We start from the raw sequence: 20926 nt of genomic DNA, 5'->3' as shown, positions 1-20926 counted from the left end.
GGGGACACAGTGGTCGCCATAGAGAAGAATTCAAGGAAATACTCTTTATTCGTCATAGAACACTTGGTTGATTTTCCAGTGAAACAAATGCAGTAGTTCTAGAATTTATGTGGACACAGAGATGCCACTTGTTCAATGGAATTGAAAGTCTACATATGCAGCAAAATGAATACAGTTCATTTAGTTATCTTCTTCAGCAAAACAATTTAGTTTACGAGAGCTCCATTAAAGCTTCACATTTATTATCCTTGTAAACATAGTGTTATGCTGCTAAATTTATTGTAGCAAATTAATACATTGATTAGATTGTAGCAAGCTCAAGGTTTATATTAATAGAATGATATATTCCTCGAATTGTTTCGTGTTTATTTTGATTCCATTATTTTAACGAAGAACTTGAAATGAATCGGAACAGATTGTAGTTATCGTATTCAACCCCCTCCTCTTCTACGAAACTTTGGGACTAAAAATTAGTATCAGAGCTTTTTGATTGACATGTAAATCAAGATCCAGAGAAAGAAACAAGTTCTTGAAAAATTTCTTAAATTTTTTAATTTTCAAAAATTTTTATATCTTGAAATTTTTGAACTTTAAATAATTTTAATTCCGCCAAGATGATGAATAACCAAAGAATTGGAAGTATCAAGGTCCCCCCATTCGACAGAGATAATTACAACCTATGGAAGAAAAAGGTGATGCTGTTTATGAAAGCTTCGAATCCACTTTATGTTGGGATTTTACTGAATGGACCTTATGTCCTGATGGAAGTAGTTGCTGAATCCACTACTGCAACTTGTGTAAGAATTCCTTCCTCGTCTACTACCAGGGATCCGTCTAAATATACGGAGACTGAGTAGGAGTTGATAAATATGGACACAAGCCTTCAACTCATAATTGTGGAATTAACCGATAATGATATGAGTCATCAACTTCTATGATGTAATTGTGCGAAGGATATGTGGGATACCATTGAGCTTTTAATGGAAGGTACAGAAGAAGTCAAAGAAAACAGGATGGATATTATGACGACTCAGTATGAGGCATTCAAACTTCAACCCTGAGAAATACTGTCTTCACTTTTTGAGAGATATACGAGACTGTTAAGTGAATTAAAGTTGCAAGGGAAAGTTTATCCTATACGAGAGTCTAACAGAAAGTTCATGCTGACGCTCCCAGTTCACCTGGAACAAAAGAACACATCAATCAGGGAAATAGCTGATTTTATTACTATGTCCCTGGATGTAATCTATGGAAAACTAAGAACTCATGAACTGGATCAAGAGCAGAGAGCTATTATCTATGGACCTGGTTCTATTGACAGTAAGAGTACTGCACATGTAAAAACCGCTGCACTTGTAGTTTGTGAACCGGAAACCCAAGAAGACAAGGTTGCACCCTCCTCAACAATCAAGGAGATTGTAGTAGCTGAAATTTCTCATGGTGAGCTAGAGGATGAAAGTGAGTTTTATATTCAGGAAGAACTTGAACAGTTGGAGGACAAATCTATGGCATACATGGCTGCGAAATGTAGTCATGTTCGATTCAGAAGAAAACTCAACTATAAATCGAGGGGTTCATCAGGGAGGTTTCAGAAAGGAAGCTACTCATCAGGGTCAAGCTCCAGAGGAGTCTACAAGTCAAGTTGGGTAGACAAGAGCAAAAAAAAATGTTATAACTGCAATGAGTTAGGGCACTTTGCATCAGATTGCAGGAAGCCCAAAGCAGTAAAAGGAAATGATTCCTATGAAAAGAAGGAAACTTATGAAGATCTGAAGAGAAAAATGAGAAGCTGAAACATAAGTTGAATGCTTATGTGGTTAAAGAAAAGGGAAGAGCGTACATTGCTGAAGGAAAAAGCTGGGATGATACTGATTCTGATGAAGAGGAAGAGTATGTAAATCTGGCTCTTATGGTAGACTATACGGAGGAATCATCACAATCATCTCAGGTTCCTGAACTTACCACTATAGATATGTCTGTGTATGAATAAAAATCTATTGTGCATGAACTTACTTTAGAATTGCATAATGTTCATAGAAGCATGTTTGCATATAAACTTGAAAATGATAAGTTAGTTCTTAAAGTGGAAAGTTCAATCTCTAGGAATGAAGAACTCGAATTGCTTGTAGTTGGCTTAGAAGACCTTAAACAAAAGAATGAATATCTAGAGAATAAGGTTAAGTGCAATGCAGATAAATAAGCCATTCTTAGAACTCAAATTACTGACCTAGAAAAGAAATTATAGGCATTTAAGAATGCAGCTTTGACTCAAAAGGAGATAATAGATAGTCAAAGATTTAAATCTAAGACTTCAATATGGCTTGACTATTCTAAGCTGAACAGTAAGAAGCATAGTGGTGCATCTGAGATAAACATGTTTGTCTCAGAGAAGGTACCATATGTTATTAAGGATGTTGTATCTCCTTTGTTCACTGAGTCTGTTTCAGAACTTTTGGATGAAGTAAGTTTTCTAATCAATGAGGAATTGGTTGCTGAAGATAGAGAGAAGAAGAAGGTAGAGGAATCCCCTAAGATTCCTAATGCTCCAGATAGTAAAGCTAAATCTATAGCTAACTTAGGTGATAAGGTGGATAGAAAAGAACCTGACACTCGTAAGAAACCAGACCCAATATAACTCTTAGACTGGTGAGAGTGCTAAGGTTAAGTCTAAGAAAAACAGGATTGGCAAGGTAGGTGTAAATAAGAACTCTGATTTTGCATCTTCCTCATATACATCTAGAAAGTTATGTAATAATTGCAATTCTGATGCACACCTTACACATGCATGCACAAAAGCTAAAGTAGAATCTGTTGTAACTTGTAGTATGCCTGCTATGCCTAACATGCCTAGTTTTCATGAGCCCTGCGGCATAGTTGGATGTATGCCATGTGCATTTGTTACCGTGTCAGAATATTTCAAAGCTTTTCATGCAACTGCTAGCACTTGCACTGACATTAGAAAAAGCATGAACAATGAGCACACACAGGCTAAGACTGTAGTGAAAGGAATATGTCCTAAGTCCAATCATGTATTAGGATTTAGGAATAACTTTTATGTAATCTGTTTTGATTTCATTGATATTAATAAAAGACTTGTTTTGTTTTTATTACGGACTCTATCTATTTAAGTATTTAAATAAGATATACCATAGTTTAGAGTAAAGCTTTTATGGATTATGATGAGATCATAATAGTGAGACCTAAAAGATGATAACTCTAAACTTAAATAGTTCCTGGTCATAGGATTACTAACTGGTAATTAATAATTTGCAAAGATCGGTACATACTATGCTTGATTCATTTTGAAGGATGTCTGTTCTCATAGATATTTGTGTGGTGACACTATAGCTGGTATGTAGGTGCTTATTATAGAATAAGTTCACTGAACATGACTCGCACAGCTGAACAACTGATGGAGTTCACTCACGTGTCAGCAGTTGTTCACATAGTGATAGTTGTACAAGTATCCTTAGACTTGAGGTCATCATAGTCATCTTGTGTACACTGAACTATGCTTTGGTTTAGTTCTTAGTCTCCAGGGACAATTATTAGGGCTCTACTGGGTATAGGAATTTGTACACGAAGATAGTGTATGATCAATAAAGGATCTACCCCTTCCAGTGAAGGAAGCGAATGTTCAAGGCTGATCCACTTATGCTAGTTCAGGAATCTCTGGCCAGAGTAAATGAAATTAGAAAGGAGTTTCTAATTTGCATAGAACTAAACATAGTAAATGGTAAGCAAGTTATTAAATTAGATAGGCTTGACACGAGATCCATGCCTTGTATTTAATCAGGACATTGTAGGGTATAAGGAGTTTATTATACGGTAACTATTCACTGAATAGGTTCTTGGTATTCTAAGCAGTGAATTCGTATTATCCGATAGTCGCAATATGCTGAGAAGTATCCCTCACGATGTAGAATAAATATGATTAATTAATTAATCATATTTAATAAATTAGAGAATTTATATAAATAATGATAAAATAGTTTTATTATTATTTATTTCTACTACCGGCTTAATATTGAACCTACAGGGTCACACCATAAAAAGAGAATGATTTAATGGTGGAGGAATTAATTAATAATGGCTGATAATTATTTATTTATGAAATAAATAATTAATTGGAAAATTTAATAATTGATTAAATGAGATTTAATTGATTATAAATTAAGTAAGAAAAGTTCTTAATATTATTAATTAAGAATTTAATTTTTGGAAATTAAATCAAGAGAGAGAATTATTTCTAAAGTGTTTAGAAAAAGGATTAATAATTAAAAGGTGTTTTAATTATTAATGAGAATAATAAATGGGTTAATAATAATAATATTTTATGGGAAAATTTCAGCTGAAAATTTTGCCTATAAATATACTATTATAAACCCTATTTTTATTCTAACCCGAACCCAAAAATTTTAGAAAACCTAATTCTCTCCACCTCCTCCTCCTTAACGTCGTTTTCTTGGTGGATACCGGTGGAGTGCTTCACGATTGAGGAGCAGCTGCTAAGGATCTCCGATCGTTGCTTTTAGATCGCTATTAAAGGTTAGTAATCGATTCATATGTTTTAATCACGATTTATATGCTTTTATTTGGATTTTATATGTGTAAAAGTGTTTTACCATGCCTCCGCTGCGATTAAAATCCAACATGTAGTACCTCCTATCTCTAAGTCTGACAACTCTGTTGAGACTAGCACTGAGAAGGAGTCAGTCAAAGTGAAAGCTAAGCCTGTTAAGGTTTCATTTATTGATTCTGTTTCTACTCCTAAACCTTTTGGACCCAAGAAAGCTTGGGTACAAAAGTCTTCTTAATCAATCTGTGTTTGCAGGGTAAGGTGAGAAAGGAAAAGATCATGTGGATCTGGACAGTGGTTGTTCTAGGCACATGACAGGAGAAAGGTCCCTGCTCACAGGTGTGGGTGAGAAAGCTGTCCCTATAGTTACCTTTGGAGATGACAACAAAGGATTTACTAAGGGATATGGCAATTTGGAAATTGGGAATGTCATCATTGAAAACATTTTTCTTGTGGAAGGATTGAGCATAATCTTCTGAATATCAGTCAGTTTTGTGACAAAGGATACAATATTGACTTGAGGCTAGAAAGATGTTTGATCACTCACTGGAAAGATGAGAAGCTTGATTTACAGGGAGTGAGAAAAGGTAATTTGTTCGTAGTTGACTTGAAGTCTACCTGTGATGGTGTAATAAGATGTTTCTACAACAAAGCTTCATCAGAACAAAGTTGGCTATGGCACAAGAAGCTCTCGGACTTGAACTTCAAATAATAAACTCTCTGGTTAAGAGAGAATTAGTGAGAGGACTATCACAGATGGAATTCTGTCAAGAAGGACTCTGAGAAGTATGTGGAAAGGGGAAATCAAATAAAGCATCACACAGAAGCAAGGAAATGATAAGCATAACTGAACCTCTTCAGTTAATTCACATGGATCTATTTGGTCCAGTGAATATACTGTCACTATCAAGGAGAAGATATGCTTTAGTGATAGTCGATGATTACTCCAAGTACACATGAGGGTTGTTCTTGCAGTCCAAGGATGAAGCACCTCAGCTGATAGTGGATCTTATAAAGAAGATTGAGTTGGAAGCAAAATTACCTATAAGAAATATCAAATCAGGCAATGTGACAGAATTCAAGAATGCATTTCTAAATGAATTCTGTATAGAGAAAGGTATTTTGAGACAGTACTCAGCCCCAAGAACTCCACAACAAAATTGAGTAGTATAAAGGAAAAATCGAACCTTGGTTGAAGCAGCAAGGACTATGCTAAGTGAAGCAAGACTTCCCACCTACTTCCAGGCTGAAGTTGTCAACACAGCGTGTTATACTCAAAATCGTACCCTGATTAATAAAGATCATGACAATACTCCTTATGAGATTATGGCTGAAATCAACACTGAAATACTTTCATGTGTTTGGAGCTAAATGTTTTATGCTAAAAGAAGGAAATGAGCATCTAGGAAAGTTTGATGCTAAAGCTGAAGAAGGCATTTTTCTTGGCTATTCTATGAAATCTAAAGCTTACAGGGTTTATATGATTACTGATCAGAAGGTGATTGAAATCCTTAATGTAACATTCGACGACACCAAGTTAGCAAGCCGACAAAGATAAAAGGATTCTGAATCTCTGGAATTTGAGAACTTGTCAGATAATCCTTTGGATATAGAAGAACCTGAGATTGATAGAGATATACCTACAGTACATGGAAAAACTGATTCCGGATCAAGTGGTGGTAATGGTGGAAACAATGATTATGATAATCATACATGTACACCTTCAAGAACTACCACACAAAGATCAGAATCATCAAGTCAATGTGGCAACAACTCAGGGGGAGCAGGAAGCGGATCTATAGTTCACACTCAACAGCATGCTGAACAAGGGGAAACATCAAGATCTTATCTGCCTCGACAAAGAGTTTTGAACAGAGACCATTCCTTTGAGTTGATCATTGGTGATCCTGACACAGGAGTGAGAACTAGACATGCCACTCAGAGTGAATGTCATTTTTAGGGGTTTTTTCAGAAATGGAACCTAAGAAAGTGGATGAGGCACTTGAAGATCTATATTGGGTTATTGCTATGCAAGAAGAACTCAATCAGTTTGAGAGGCAGAAGGTATGGAAGCTGGTGCCCCGACCAAAATAAGGCCAGATTGGTAGCTAAAGGTTACTCTCTAGAAGAGGGTATAGATTATGATGAAACCTATGTACCAGTAGCTAGACTTGAGGCAATCAGGATGTTTCTGTCATTCGCAGCACATTCAGACTTCAAAGTTTATCAAATGGATATGAAGAGGCGAGCTAGAAGAAGAAGTGTATGTGGAACAACCTCCAGGTTTTGAAGATCCAAATATGGATGATTTTGTATACTTCCTATTCAAAGCTCTCTATGGTCTTAAGCAAGCTCCAAGGACATGGTATGACACTCTCTCTGAGTTTTTACTTGAAAATGGTTTTACTAGAGGTGTTATAGATAAAGCCCTATTTCATAAAATGCATAAATCTGATATGATATTAGTTCAAGTATATGTTGACGACATTATATTTGGTTCTACTAATAATGATCTTTGCAAGAGTTTTTCTAAGCTAATGCAGAGTAAGTATGAAATGAGCATGATGGGAGAGCTGAACTACTTTCTTGGATTACAAGTGAGTCAAAGGAAAGATGGTATATTTATTTGTCAATCTAAGTATATCAGAGAACTTATCAAGAAGTACAATTTGAAAGATTTAACTCTGGCAAAGACTCCAATGCCAACAGCCTCTAAGCTTGATCAGGACAAAACTGGTAAGAAAGTTGACATCACAAGCTACAAATGTATGATAGGCTCGTTACTTTGTCTCACATCAAGTAGGCCAGATATTATGTTTATAACATGCTTATGTGCTAGATTTCAAGCTGACCCAAAAGAGTCTCATCTTATAGCTGTTGAAAGAATATTTAGATATCTTAAAGGGACTCCAAATCTTGGTATTTGGTACCCTAAAGGTACAGGTTTTGACCTAGTTGGCTATACAGATTTAGATTTTGCAGGTTGTAAGATTCACCGGAAAAGTACCTCAGGAAGATGTCAGTTTCTTGGAAGAAGATTGGTATCCTGGCACAGTAAGAAGCAGTATTCAGTATCCATATCAACTGCTGAAGCAGAATACATAGCTGTTGGAAGCTGTTGTGCTCAACTATTGTGGATGAGCAACCAACTTCGGGATTATGGTCTGTTAGTGTCAAAAATTCAAATATTCTATGACAGCACTAATGCCATAGCAATCTCTAACAATCCAGTTCAACATTCAAGAATAAAGCATATTGATATCCGGTATCACTTTATCAGAGAGCATGTCATTAATGGCACTATGGTACTACATTTTATGCCCACAGAGGATCAAATTGCAGACATCTTCACAAAACCACTTGATGAAAACACTTTCTCTAAGTTGGTTAGTGAACCCGGGATGTTAAATCTTTCTAATTAATAAATTAGAAGTCAGAAACTGCATTTTTTCTTGATTAAATTCACTTGTTATTAAATTTCAATATTTTGAGGACATCTGAATTTACATGCCATTACTTATTTCTCATAATTCAAATATTTATGTGCTTGCATCTAATAGATACATGTTTTGGCACATTTATATTGATAAAAAGTTTGAAAATAAATTAATCATGTTGGTTAAGTTATGAATAGAACTTTGTAGCACATCTTTAAATTAGAAAGATTAAAATATTATCAATTCAATGATAATTATTTCCATTTTTCTATCAAAGTTGTGAGTTATTAATTTCAGTGGACTTTAAATAAGTTACATTTAAAGCGGTCCATTTAAATTAATCTTAACTGTAGCATAATAATTTTTCATAAAAATATGGTATTATCAATTTAATGATAATAATTGTATAGTTGTGAAAAATAATTGTGATTTATCAGGAATTTTCAAGTGCTAGTGGTCGCCACAGAGAACTTGGAAAATTTCTAAGTATACTTCTCCTGTGGTCGCCACCGAGAAGTTACCTTAGAAAAATTCTAAGTGAATTCCTCCTGTGGTCGCCACAAAGGAGGGTACTTAGAATATTTCTAAGCATATTCCTCATGGTCGCCACAGAGGAGGGTACTTAGATTATTTCTAAGCATATTTCTCATGTGGTCGCCACAGAGGAAGTACTTAGAATAATTCTAAGCTATTGTCTCCTTGTGGCCGCCACAGGAGAGTATCATTTATACTGTGGTCGCCACAGAACACAACACTTAGAGAAAATTTCTTTTGTTGTTTGTCAGTATATACACACACCTCTGTTTATTTCTAGATATATACACACAAGAAAAGATGACTAGTTGGAAGAGAGGATAAGGAATTTTTTTTGATCATTACCCTATCAAATTGCTGCCAAAATTCATAACGTTTACAGTTTTAGGTAGCCCACTTCATAAAGATCAGTTTGATACCAAAATCCACAAGTTTCACCATAGTTTTTCAGAGATCATGTGACCTAGTTCGTGGGTATTAAGACTGTGTTTGGTTAAGTTGGGGTAACTGATTATAAAATTATAGTTTTTTTCTCTGTTTGGTTAACTAAACCAAAGTGTGTGTTAATAATTTCGTTACATTTTTTGTTAATTGTAATTCGAAGGGCACAATCTTAGTTGTTTTAAATCCAAATTTTATTCTCATTTTTAATTAAATGGCGGATAATATTCAGATTCTAAAAACAAATTTTATCTCGATTATTGAACGGGATCCATCTAAGATGGCCTATTTTGAACCGTGGATCCTTTTTCTAAACGAACATTCCATTATGCGCTTCGCGTTAACTACTAATGTCAAATTAAATGTTGAGCTTCTCAGGCTTGTGCACAGAACAACAACAGACTTCTCCGATGATGAACAACTTAGTTTTTCTTTTGTTATTGGCAATGAGACAATCAGAAACACAGAGGACAACTTGAATGAACTTCTTCAGCTACCTCATAATTACTTCGATGCCCTTCAACAAGAGTCATCTTCCCAAAGAATGGAATTTGTTCTTCAACATACTATCTCACTGCTTGGCTTCCAAGACTGCTGGATTCCATGGACTGACTCATTTCAATCGAGTGGTTGGTGTTGTTGTCGCAAATAATCTTCGCATCAACTTTGAGCATTTATTCATGGAGCAAATTCTGGAGAACTAAACTCAGCAACAAGACTTCATCTTATATACAAGGTTTCTCCAGATTGTGCTAAATGAAAAACTGTCAGAAGCACAAAAGGCATCAACTCACAGTGACATTCTGGAAGATTCCCCCATCATGTCCCCGTTGATAGTGTCTAAACTGCTCAGAAAATGAAACTATCCAAATGCCAACATTGCATACCTAACGGAATACATGACATATGTCTTTGCCATTATCAATGCTCAACATGAAGATGGAGACAATGAAGATGAGCCTCAAGCTGATAATGCACAACAGGAGAACAATGCTCATTAACCTGAAGATGATGCTAATGAAGAAGCAGATCAACCTGAGCCTGAGGATTTTGATCAAGCAGAGGTTGAAGTTGAACCACAGCAAGAAGCTGCACCTAAAAATGCTCAGAAACCTCAACCTGAAGCTGCTAGACAACATCCGGAAACTGCTGAGTCTATCCACTCAAATACATCTGTCTATAGACCAACTTTTTTAGGTATGGGTGCATCTGCTATGAGTAATACTTATGAAGCATGTTCTGATTTCATTAGTATAGATCAATTAAATCTTGACACTTATCACACACAGCAGCTTGTTGAACAAGTAGATAGGAGAGGTAGTGAGTTTGGTATACCTCAAATTCATAACCACCCTCTAGAGCCAAATCAAAAACCTTCAACTCTCTTAGCCCACACCATGGCGCACAAGGACCCAATGCATATAGAGGGAGAAACTGCACTTGATGCAGCAAATAAGGAAGGTACTTTGAGAGAACCCGCAACTCTGTCTCCATTAAAGCAAATCAGTATATCTCCTGAGACAATTGTAAACCTCCAGATATCTTCTCAACATGATTCCCTGGCTAAAAAAAGCAACTAACTAGTTACTAGATCTATCTTCTCAACAAGGTAGATCTATTGAAATTCGCCCATCAGCCACGACATTCTGTAATGAGTCAAACATACCCTAAACTATCCAAGATCTACAAGCTTTACATGCGTCTATTAGAAGAGCATTATATGGTGATGATGAATTGACAGTCACAGGACATTCGACCATATTACGGTTAGAATATCCTTTTCAAGGTCCCTCAACGGACCATATGCCTTCACATGTGTTAGGAGAGAGTGTTGTAATCACTGCCAAATCTAGCACAACACTTACCTCCCCAGGACAGATAACCCTGGATGCATCTGCGGATAGTGGATCTGACATAGGCGCAGATCGACAACCCATTGGCAATAAACTAGATTTCACTAGTGAGCCTAAGGGGAATATGTCTTCACAGATGCAAGGGGAAGCTAGGGATCAGATGCCAAATATTACGGTCCCAGTGCTCCTTCCAAAGATTTTAACTCTGGATGAGTCATCTAGTGATGACAGACAACTTGTCTCAGACAAGGATCGAGAATTGCAAACTCCCATTGCACCACTGCTGATCTCCTTACGGATGTCTCCAGTGTCTTATGCAGGTACATTTGGAACTCGAAGCTCTGAGCGGAGTGCATATGTGAGAATGAGTGACATACATCACCCCAAATTGAGTGACATAATGATGAGTGATATACTGCGAGAAGCCTGTGAGACACCCACCATCCAAAATACACCCATAGATCTGTCAAACCATGTCACCGAATCCTACCTTGAAGAGCAGTTGGCTTTTAAAGATAGTTATCTCAAAGAACAGCTGGCTCTTAAGGATCAATATCTCAAGGATGAATTATCTCTTAGGGATCATCAAATCGCCAGTCTTTCCAAACAACTTGAACATCAGCAAGCAACATTCACTAGTTTACGGGAATTCGTTGGGTGGTCTCTATCTCACACAGGAAAAGGAAAAGTAATTGCCAATACTGAGCCAAAGCTCTCAGTTAGCAAGCAAGCGCCGATCCCAGTCTCTTCTAAAGCAGCTCTTTCTAGTACTGGGCCAATGACCTCAATCAGCAAGCAACTGCCTGTTTCTCTCGAGATCCCTGTCTCGACCTTACATGCTCAATCAACACCAGCTTTGAAGGATAACCCAACTAAGGGGGAGAAAAGGGTAGAAGAACAAGAAAAAGTAGCCATTGCCGTTGATCTACTTCAAGATGCCTTTCAGACTACTGAAGTTGCCTATGATGAGTTTCAAGATGAAATACAGGAAGAGAAGGAAAAAGAAGAGAGAATTGATGAAAGGGTGCTCCTCAAGTCAAGATTCACTAAGGATAACTTAACAACTCAGGGGGAGCAATCAAGTCATCTGAGCCAAATCATTACAACTTAGAAAAATCTGTTGTCTCAGATATATACTCCAAGACCCTTATTCTTTGAAGAGGAACTGGAGGATGATGGAATAGATGAAAGTGATGTCCCGGTAGGGTGTGAGCCAAGATTTGAAGAAGTGGCTACAAAAGAAAGAAGGATCATTACTGAAGATGAAGAGTTTAAAGATGAAGATGCTTTCTCAGATGACTATTTATTTTATGGATTTCCAGAGAAAATCAATCACTCTTATTCAGAGATTCAAGAAGAAATGGAAAGATCAAGAGCAAGAATTCAGAGAGCCATTCAAAGAAGGGAGAACAGAGAAGCAAGAGAGGCATATCTTCGAGCTAATAGGAAAGAAAGCAAATGGGAAGAAATAAAGAAGAAAATGGACAAACCAGAAAAATATCACAATTCAGACCCTGGTAACTCTAATCTATTGAGAACTGCGGAGCATTACAGAAAGAACCATGACAACATCCATGAGTTCTATGATTAGTTCAGTAGCATAATTACTGGAACCACTGTGAACATTCAGAAGAATGGATGGAAAATTACTATCAATCACAGGGATGGTCTATAAATGAAGGTGTCTACCAGTGTACTGAAGAAGCTGAATATTGTGGAACTGTTTGTCTTAGCCTCAAAAATCCCATGGTTGAGATCAATTGAGAATGAATATTTCAGATACAAACTTTGGAGAATGATGATGAATGTATCTCCTCAAGCCTTTATGTATCCATTCATGATCAAAGTATTTGCAGGCGGCAAGATGCAAAACATCACCATGTCTGACCAACACATAAGAACCAATCATTTTCAATAACTTACTTTCCTGGAAAGTCAACTCATGAGTAAAAGAGCTAAACTGAAAGCTCCAGGTGTGAAAAGATCAGAAGCAGATTACAAAGCTGCTGAAGTTCTATATGCTTACAAGCTCAATGATAAAATGATTAGATATATAGAGAAGGACATGAAGAAGGTTACAAGGGCTTATCATGAGATGGTGTTCATTAATGGAGAACAAGAAATTAATCTTCTAAAAGATAATGAACCCATAATCGGTACTGACAGTGACGGGGAGTTAGTCTTTAAAATCAACAAAAGCAATATCAGAATTAAAGTCTTCAGGATAAGTGAATCAGAATCAATACAACAAGTCTTAATGGATGTAAAATTGTCCACATGCAAAGAAGATAAGGTTTATTTGATTCCTATCATTAAGATACATGATGAAGTAATGGAAGAAGAATCAATCAATGATACAAAAAGAGTACGAGGACATCCAAAAAGGATAACAATCTTTGTCATGGCTAGAAAATCATCACTATTGTCTGATCTTGTTCCCAAATGCTCTAAAGTAAAATATCTTGAGATAATGCTTCATGAACTGAATAATCCACCACCAGTCAATGCACTTGAAATAGAAGCTCGTGATTGTGTAGAAACCAGATTGGAAGAGTTGAAAGCATCTCCTTCAAAACCTTCAGGCCCTAAGAAGATAGCCACAAAGAGAAAGTTATATATGACTCAAGAAGGAGAAGGAAGCAAAGGCAAGAAGCAGAAAAGAACAAAGACAAAGAAGACATGGAGTAACTGTTCAGGCTAAAGGAACGCTTCTTTGTAATTTATAACTTATGAAATCCGGAATTGAATATGTAATCCAGAATGTATTTAATATTCTTATCTGTTTAAGATTGTACTTTTTCCTATGTATCAGTTGAGTTATCCTTAGGGATTTGCTTGTTGAACTCTAACAATCAAATAGGGGGAGATTGTAAAGCATAATGTAACATAATATGTAATCGAGGAATTATTACTCAACATGTAACACAAATAGATAAACATATATTAAATTATGAAGAACAGGAACCCCACAGATGAAGACAGGATAAACACAAAGAACCAAAGGATGCAATTGACTCTTTAAGTCCACAAACGGATCATGTGAAGAAGTTCATTAACATGTTCAAGCAGCCATGAAAAATAAGACATCAAAGGACTTTAAACATCAGTTACATGAATTGATCTCAAGTGTTACAGATCAAGGGTTCATTGAAAAAGCAATGGATCTTCAACCAAATTTTATCAGCTCAGAAACTCAAGACAAATTGAATTAAGCTCACTCAATACTAGCTGTTTTGAAACAGACTAGTGCACCAAACATCAGTATACAAGAAGGGATTTTAATTTAATTACAGAAGAAGGTATTGATACAATGTATAATGGCTTAAGAGAAGCAAAAATATTCTAAGGCGGAAATACCTCTCTAGTCGCCATAGAGGTTGTCAAGGCTACAAGGAAGCCCATGTGGTCGCCATAGGAGAGTTAGAAGAAACATGTTCCATGATCGCCATAGAGCTTCCCACACTAGGGAAACACTATGGTCGCCACAGAGCAGTTAGTCTGCCAAGGGAACTCTGTGGTCGCCATAGAGCTTCCCACACTAGGAAAACACTGTCGTCACCACATAGCAGAGTGCTAAGGAAACTCTAGTCGCCATAGAGCCCTTGTACAGGGGGAACACAGTGGTCGCCATAGAGAAAAATTCAAGAAAATACTCTATAGTCTCCATAGAACACTTGGTTGATTTTCCAGTGAAACAAATGTAGCAGTTCTAGGATTTTTGTGGACACGGAGATGCCACATGTCCAATGGAATTGAAAGTCTACATATGCAGCAAAATGAATACAGTTCATTTAGTTATCTTCTTCAACAAAACAGTTTAGTTTACGAGAACTCCATTAAAACTTTACATTTATTATCCTTGTAAACATAATGTTATGCTGCTGAATTTATTATAGCTAATCAATATATTGATTAGATTGTAGCAACCTCAAGGTTTATATTAATAAAATGATATATTCCTTGAATTGTTTCATGTCTATTTTGATTCCGTAATTTTAACGAAGAACTTGAAATGAATTGGAAAAGATTGTAGGTATCGTATTCAACCCCCTCCCCCTTCTACGATTCTTTGGGACTAAAAATTAGTATCAGAGCTTGTTGATTGACATACAAATCAAGATCTAGAGAAAGAAACAAGTTCTTGAAAAATTTCTTGAATTTTTTATTTTTCAAAAAATTTTATATCTTGAAATTTTTGAAATTTAAATAATTTTAATTCCGCCAAGATGATGAATAACCAAAGAATTGGAAGTATCAAGGTTCCCCTATTCGACAGAGATAATTACAACCTATGGAAGAAAAATGTGATGTTGTTTATGAAAGCTTCGAATCCACTTCATGTTGGGATTTTACTGAATGGACCTTATGTCTTGATGGAAGTAATTGTTGAATCCACTACTGCAACTGGTGTAAGAATTTCTTCCTCGTCTACTCCCAGGGATCTGTCTAAATATACAGAGACTGACAAGGAGTTGATAAATCTGGACACAAGCCTCCAACTTATAATTGTGGAATCGACCGATAATGATATGAGTCATCAACTTCTAGGATATAATAGTTCGAAGGATATGTGGGATACCATTGAGCTTTTAATGCAAGATACAGAAGAAGTCAAAGAAAACAGGACGGATATTATGACGACTCAGTATGAGGCATTCAAACTTCAACCCGGAGAAACACTGTCTTTACTCTCTGAGAGATATACAAGACTGTTAAAATAGAAGCTGTTTGAGTAATTCCCCCTGGTAGATCCACCAAGGTTGACGTGGTCCTGCAAGTCCACTTCCCTTTTCGGGCTCGCAACGTGGCCACCTATAGATCTTCCTCTTCTCTAATAACCTCCTCTACAATCCCTTCTTGAATTATAAGAATAGGTTGCGAGTTTTCCATCATGATTGCACCTAGGAGTAGTTCCACCTACATGTCAAGGTTGTTAAAATATCTCTCAAGGACCTATTCTATGGAAATAATGTTCACATCCTACTTTCTCTTCTTTGCACCCTCACTATCCTCCATTTCAACATCAATAATTCTCGGGCCGTGGCATTTTGAAGCCTCTTTTAGATCTTTTTATAGAAATCCCTGGAACCATACTAAAGTCCCTTCAAACACCCTACCCTTTGGGGAGTTAAAAAATTTAATTATAAGGGCATGGATGAAAGTCACTATCCTGAATGTCATATGGATTGATCTTCCATTGATAGCGTTATATGCACACGGCTTCATCAGATCCTGACACAGATACCGATGAGGATTCCGAGATTGAATTGGATGATCCTCAAGTTGTTGAGATGGCTACAATGCTAGTGAAAGGCTTTAGAAGGATGAGATTTGCAAAACCTCAAAAAGGTGGTTTTAACCGAAAGTACTCTGGAGATGGCAAAGGTAAGTTCATAAAGAATGAAGGACAGTACACCAAAGGAATGAAGTTTAACAAAGCCAAGATGACTTGTTACAACTGCAATGAAAGGGGACATCTGACTACTAAGTACCCCAAGTCAACTGGAAAAGCTTTGTTGAGTGGCATTTATGACACTTTATAATGCTCTATTAAGCTTTGAATTGGTGTATTTGTACTCAAGTTATTGGTGTTTTAATGTGTTTTCTAGTGTTTTTGCATTTCATGCATTAGTCTGAGAATCAGGTGAATTAGCATTGATTTGATGTTAATATGGTGTTAGGATAATGTCCAAGGAATAAAGCTCGCGAAGACCTGCTCAAATCTGCAAGAAAAAAAGAAGTCAAAATTTTGATGGAAGCCCAGCGCGCCCGTGCTGATCAAGTACGCGGCCATGCCCAAACATCAGAGAGCCAGCGCGCCCGTGCTGATCAAGCGCGCGGCCGCGCCATGTCGGGATAGCAGAATCCTGTTTCTGCTTGGCTTTTGAGAGAAAGACTTCTACATGCATGGGGATGCTATATAAACAACTTTAGGTCATTTTTCATAAGATATCAAGTCATAGACATATCAGAGCTAAGGAGAAGACGGTAAGAGACAAATAGCACAATTCAACAAAGGCGAAGACGATCTAGTTTATTCTTGTGAATATTTGTTTTGAGTTGTAATCTTGGATGCTCATTTCTTGTTTTGTTGAACCTATACTCTTGTGTTAAATTTGTTTGATTATTCGTTATAAAGACTATAATTATTATACCATGCTTTCATCGGAACCCACGTTGATGATGAGTTCGAATATGGGCTAATCGTTATTGTGGGGTTCTAGTGGATTTATTTATGGATTTATTTTGTTAATTTGTTTCGATGCCTTAGTGTGTGGTGATTGTATGATAACCTATTATTGGTTGTGCATATTCGTCTTATGAGCGTCGCGAACTTATAAGATAGTGTGTTAATTCTTAATGAAGCGAAAGTGAATTTAAGGATTTAGAACTTGCCATGCTAGCATAGGTTCATGTATTTGTTATGCATGATTCGTGGGTAATTTTAACCATCTTACTTGCCCTATGTAATCAAGATAGATAACTTGTGCTTAAAACGTTATGTTGTCAAATTCTATAGACATATAGGGTCTCAATATAATTGGTGTCTATTCAGCATCTATCTCTTTTGTGGATGTCTGATAGTATGGTATTCGTGCAACGAAAGTTGGAGTTTATCAGTTTCGTGTTATCTGATTAGTGTCATCACCATTACATGCTAAGGTTAAGAACGAAAAGGCTATTGAATGAAGTATTTAATGAAGTTAGAATCCCATGTTTGTCATATATATTAATTTAATCAATCTTATTCCCTTAGTTATAATTGTTAGTATAATTCTTAGTTATAATCAACCTCAATTTGTTATCGTCTTAGCATCGAATAACAACCATACATTGTTGCTTAAGTGCATAAATTAATTAGTTAACCAAGCCAGTCTATGTGGGAACGAATCTGATTTATATCTTATACTATTTGTGAACGCGTATACTTGCGTGTATTATTAATGCGTGTTTAGCGACTAACAAGTTTTTTGCATTGCTGCCGGAGACTGCATTGTTAATTTTTAGTTTATGTGTTTTCCATCAGTGGTCTTTAAAGTTTACTGACTCGGATATTGTTACTTATTCGTTTCCTTGTCTTATTTCAGGCACTCTAGCGAGGGTGTATGCATACACATTCGCGTACTCGTAAGAGAATACTGGATGAAGCCGAGGAAGAAGTTGTGGTGGTTCGAAAGGAAGTTTTTGATGAATAAAAGAAGGTCGAAGAGGAAGAGAAAGTCGAGGAACCAGTTTTAGTAGAGATGGGAGATCAAGCAGAAAATCCTAAAGCTTTGATGGACTATTCTAAGCCTAAGATCAATGACATTCAGTCAAGCATCATCAGGCTAACCATCAGGGATAACACTTTTGAGATCAAGTTAAGCATGATTCAGATGATACAGAACTCAGTTCAGTTTGGGGGTTCTCCTATTGAAGACCCCAACATGCACATCAGGGATTTCATCAAGATCTGCGACACTTTCAAGTTCAATGATGTGACTAAAGATGCTATCAAGCTGTGACTCTTCCCATTCTCTCTGAGAGACAAAGCTAAGTGTTGGTTACATTCTCTACCAGCATGGTCTATCACCACTTTGGAAGATCTTGCTCAAAAGTTTTTCACTAAATTCTTCATTATGGCGAAGACTGCTACAATCAGGAATGCTCTTACTCAGTTTGCTCAACAAATTGGAGAATCTCTGTGTGAGGCTTGGGATCGATATAAGGAGATGCTAAGAAAGTGCCCACACCATGGCATGCCTCATTGGATGATTATTAACTGTTTCTACAATGGATTGGGTGCTAGTTCTAGACCCATGCTCAATACGGCATCAGGAGGAGCCTTGTGGGCTAAGAGCTACGATAAAGCTTATGAATTGATTGAACTGATGGCTGCTAATGAGTACCAGAATCCTTCCCAGAGACTGACTCAGGGAAAAGTAGCAGGAATTCTGGAGTTGGATGGAACAACTATTATAGCTTCCCAACTTAAGGCTTTGACGAAGAGGGTGGACACTTTGGCTAATTATGGGGTTAATCAAATCGCTAGTGTCTGTGAGCTTTGTGCTGGTGCCCATAAGAATGACCAGTGCGCAATTTCTAGTGAATCAGCTCAGTTCGTGTGCAACTTTCAGCGTTCGCAACAGCCTGTGCCAGCCACTTATCATCCCAACAACCGCAATCATCCTAATTTTAGTTGGAAAAATGCTCAGAATGCAGTTCAACAGCCTTATCAGCAGTATCCAGCTAAGAAGTACAACCCCCTGGTTTTCAGCAACCGCAATATGCACCAAGACAACAACTCCAGCTGTAACAATCTAATGAAAAATCTGAACTAGAGGAGTTGAAGCTTATGTGCAAGAGTCAAGTTGTTTCTATCAAGACCTTGGAAAATCAAATTGGGCAAATTGCCAATGCCTTACTAAATCATCAGCCTGGTACACTACCTAGTGACACTGAAGTTCCAGGAAAGAGGGAAGCTAAGGAGCAGGTAAAGGCAATCACTTTGAGGTCTGAAAAGGTTGCAAATCCTGAAAAAACTGAAGTGTTGACTATAGGAAGCTGAACAAGGCCACGAGGAAGGATCACTTCCCTTTGCCCTTCATTGGCCAGATGCTTGATAGATTGGTTGGTCATGAGTACTACTGTCTTCTGGATGGCTATTCGGGTTACAATCAGATTTGTATCGCTCCAGAAGATCAGGAGAAGACTACCTTCACTTGTCCATTTGGTACTTTCGCCTTCAGACGAGTTTCTTTTGGTCTGTGTAATGCACCAACCACATTTCAGAGATGTATGATGGCCATCTTTTCCGATATGATTGGCCAAAATGTGGAGGTGTTCATGGATGATTTCTCTGTATTTGGAAATTTTTTTGATGAATGCTTGCAAAATCTTGGACACATTCTCAAGAGGTGTGTTGAGACCAATCTGGTCCTCAATTGGGAGAAATGTCACTTTATGGTGCGACATGGCATTATTCTCGGGCACAAGGATTCTAGTAAGGGTCTTGAGGTGGACAAAGCCAAGGTGGGGGTCATTGAGAATCTTTCTCCACCAATTTTTGTTAAGGGAATTCGTAGTTTTCTCGGCCATGCGGGTTTCTATAGGCGTTTCATCAAAGACTTCTCTAAGATTTCGAAGCCGTTGTGTAGTTTGCTAGAGAAAGATGTCCCTTTCAAGTTTGATGATGGGTGCCTTGCAACTTTTGAGACATTGATGAAGAGTTTAATCACGACACTTTTCATAACTGCACCTGATTGGAATGAACCTTTTGAGATGATGTGCGATGCAAGTGACTATGCAGTTGGAGCAGTTCTTGGGCAGAAGAAGAACAATATATTTCAAGTGGTCTACTACGCTAGCAAGACCCTAAATGGTGCTCAACTGAATTATACTACTACGGAGAAAGAACTTTTGGCTATTGTCTATGGTTTTGAGAAATCTCGATCTTATCTACTTGGGACCAAGGTGACAGTTTTCATTGATCACGCTGCAATTTGTTATCTCATCTTAAAGAAGTACTCGAAGCCTAGATTGATTAGATGAGTTCTTTTGCTTCAAGAATTTGAACTAGAGATCAAGGATTGAAAGGGGACTAAAAATCAAGCCGCTGATCATCTCTCACGTCTAGAGAACCCTAATGCTACTTCATTGGATAAGACATTGATAAATGAGTCTTTTCCCGATGAGCAGCTGTTTGGAGTGCAAGAAGAAGAAATATGGTTTGCAGACATTGTGAACTACCTTGTGAGTAATATCATGCCTCCCGACTTATCTTATGCTCAAAGGAAGAACTTTCTGCATGAAGTGAAGTGGTATATGTGGGATGAGCCATTTTTTCCGACAAGGAGCTGACCAAATCATCAGGAGATGTATTCCTTACAGCAAAATGGGGGGATCTTGTGAGATTGCCACTCAACGACTTATGGAGAACATTATGGTGGAGAAAAGACAACAGCTTGTATTCTATAAGCAGGTTTCTTTTATCCAACCTTGTTTAAAGATGCTCACCAACTCGTTTTGAAATGTGATCGATGTCAAGTGTGGGTAATATGTCTAAGAGGGATGAGATGCCTCTTAATGTGCTTCTCGAGGTT

At 37.2% G+C, this 20926-nt stretch overlaps 1 non-coding gene across 1 annotated transcript; it reads right to left on the bottom strand.

Moving 5' to 3' along the window:
* Nucleotides 1-18478: 18478 nt before the first annotated feature.
* Nucleotides 18479-18585, bottom strand: LOC141687806 (small nucleolar RNA R71). Its single transcript, XR_012561287.1, has one exon. It is a non-coding gene; the product is annotated as a small nucleolar RNA R71 (small nucleolar RNA).
* Between the last annotated feature and the right edge of the window lie 2341 nt (nt 18586-20926).

Source organism: Apium graveolens, chromosome 9 (genome assembly GCF_009905375.1).
Source record: "Apium graveolens cultivar Ventura chromosome 9, ASM990537v1, whole genome shotgun sequence".
Lineage (NCBI taxonomy): Eukaryota > Viridiplantae > Streptophyta > Magnoliopsida > Apiales > Apiaceae > Apium > Apium graveolens.
Note: the sequence above shows the minus strand (reverse complement) of the source record. Positions and strands in the feature narration are given on the sequence as shown.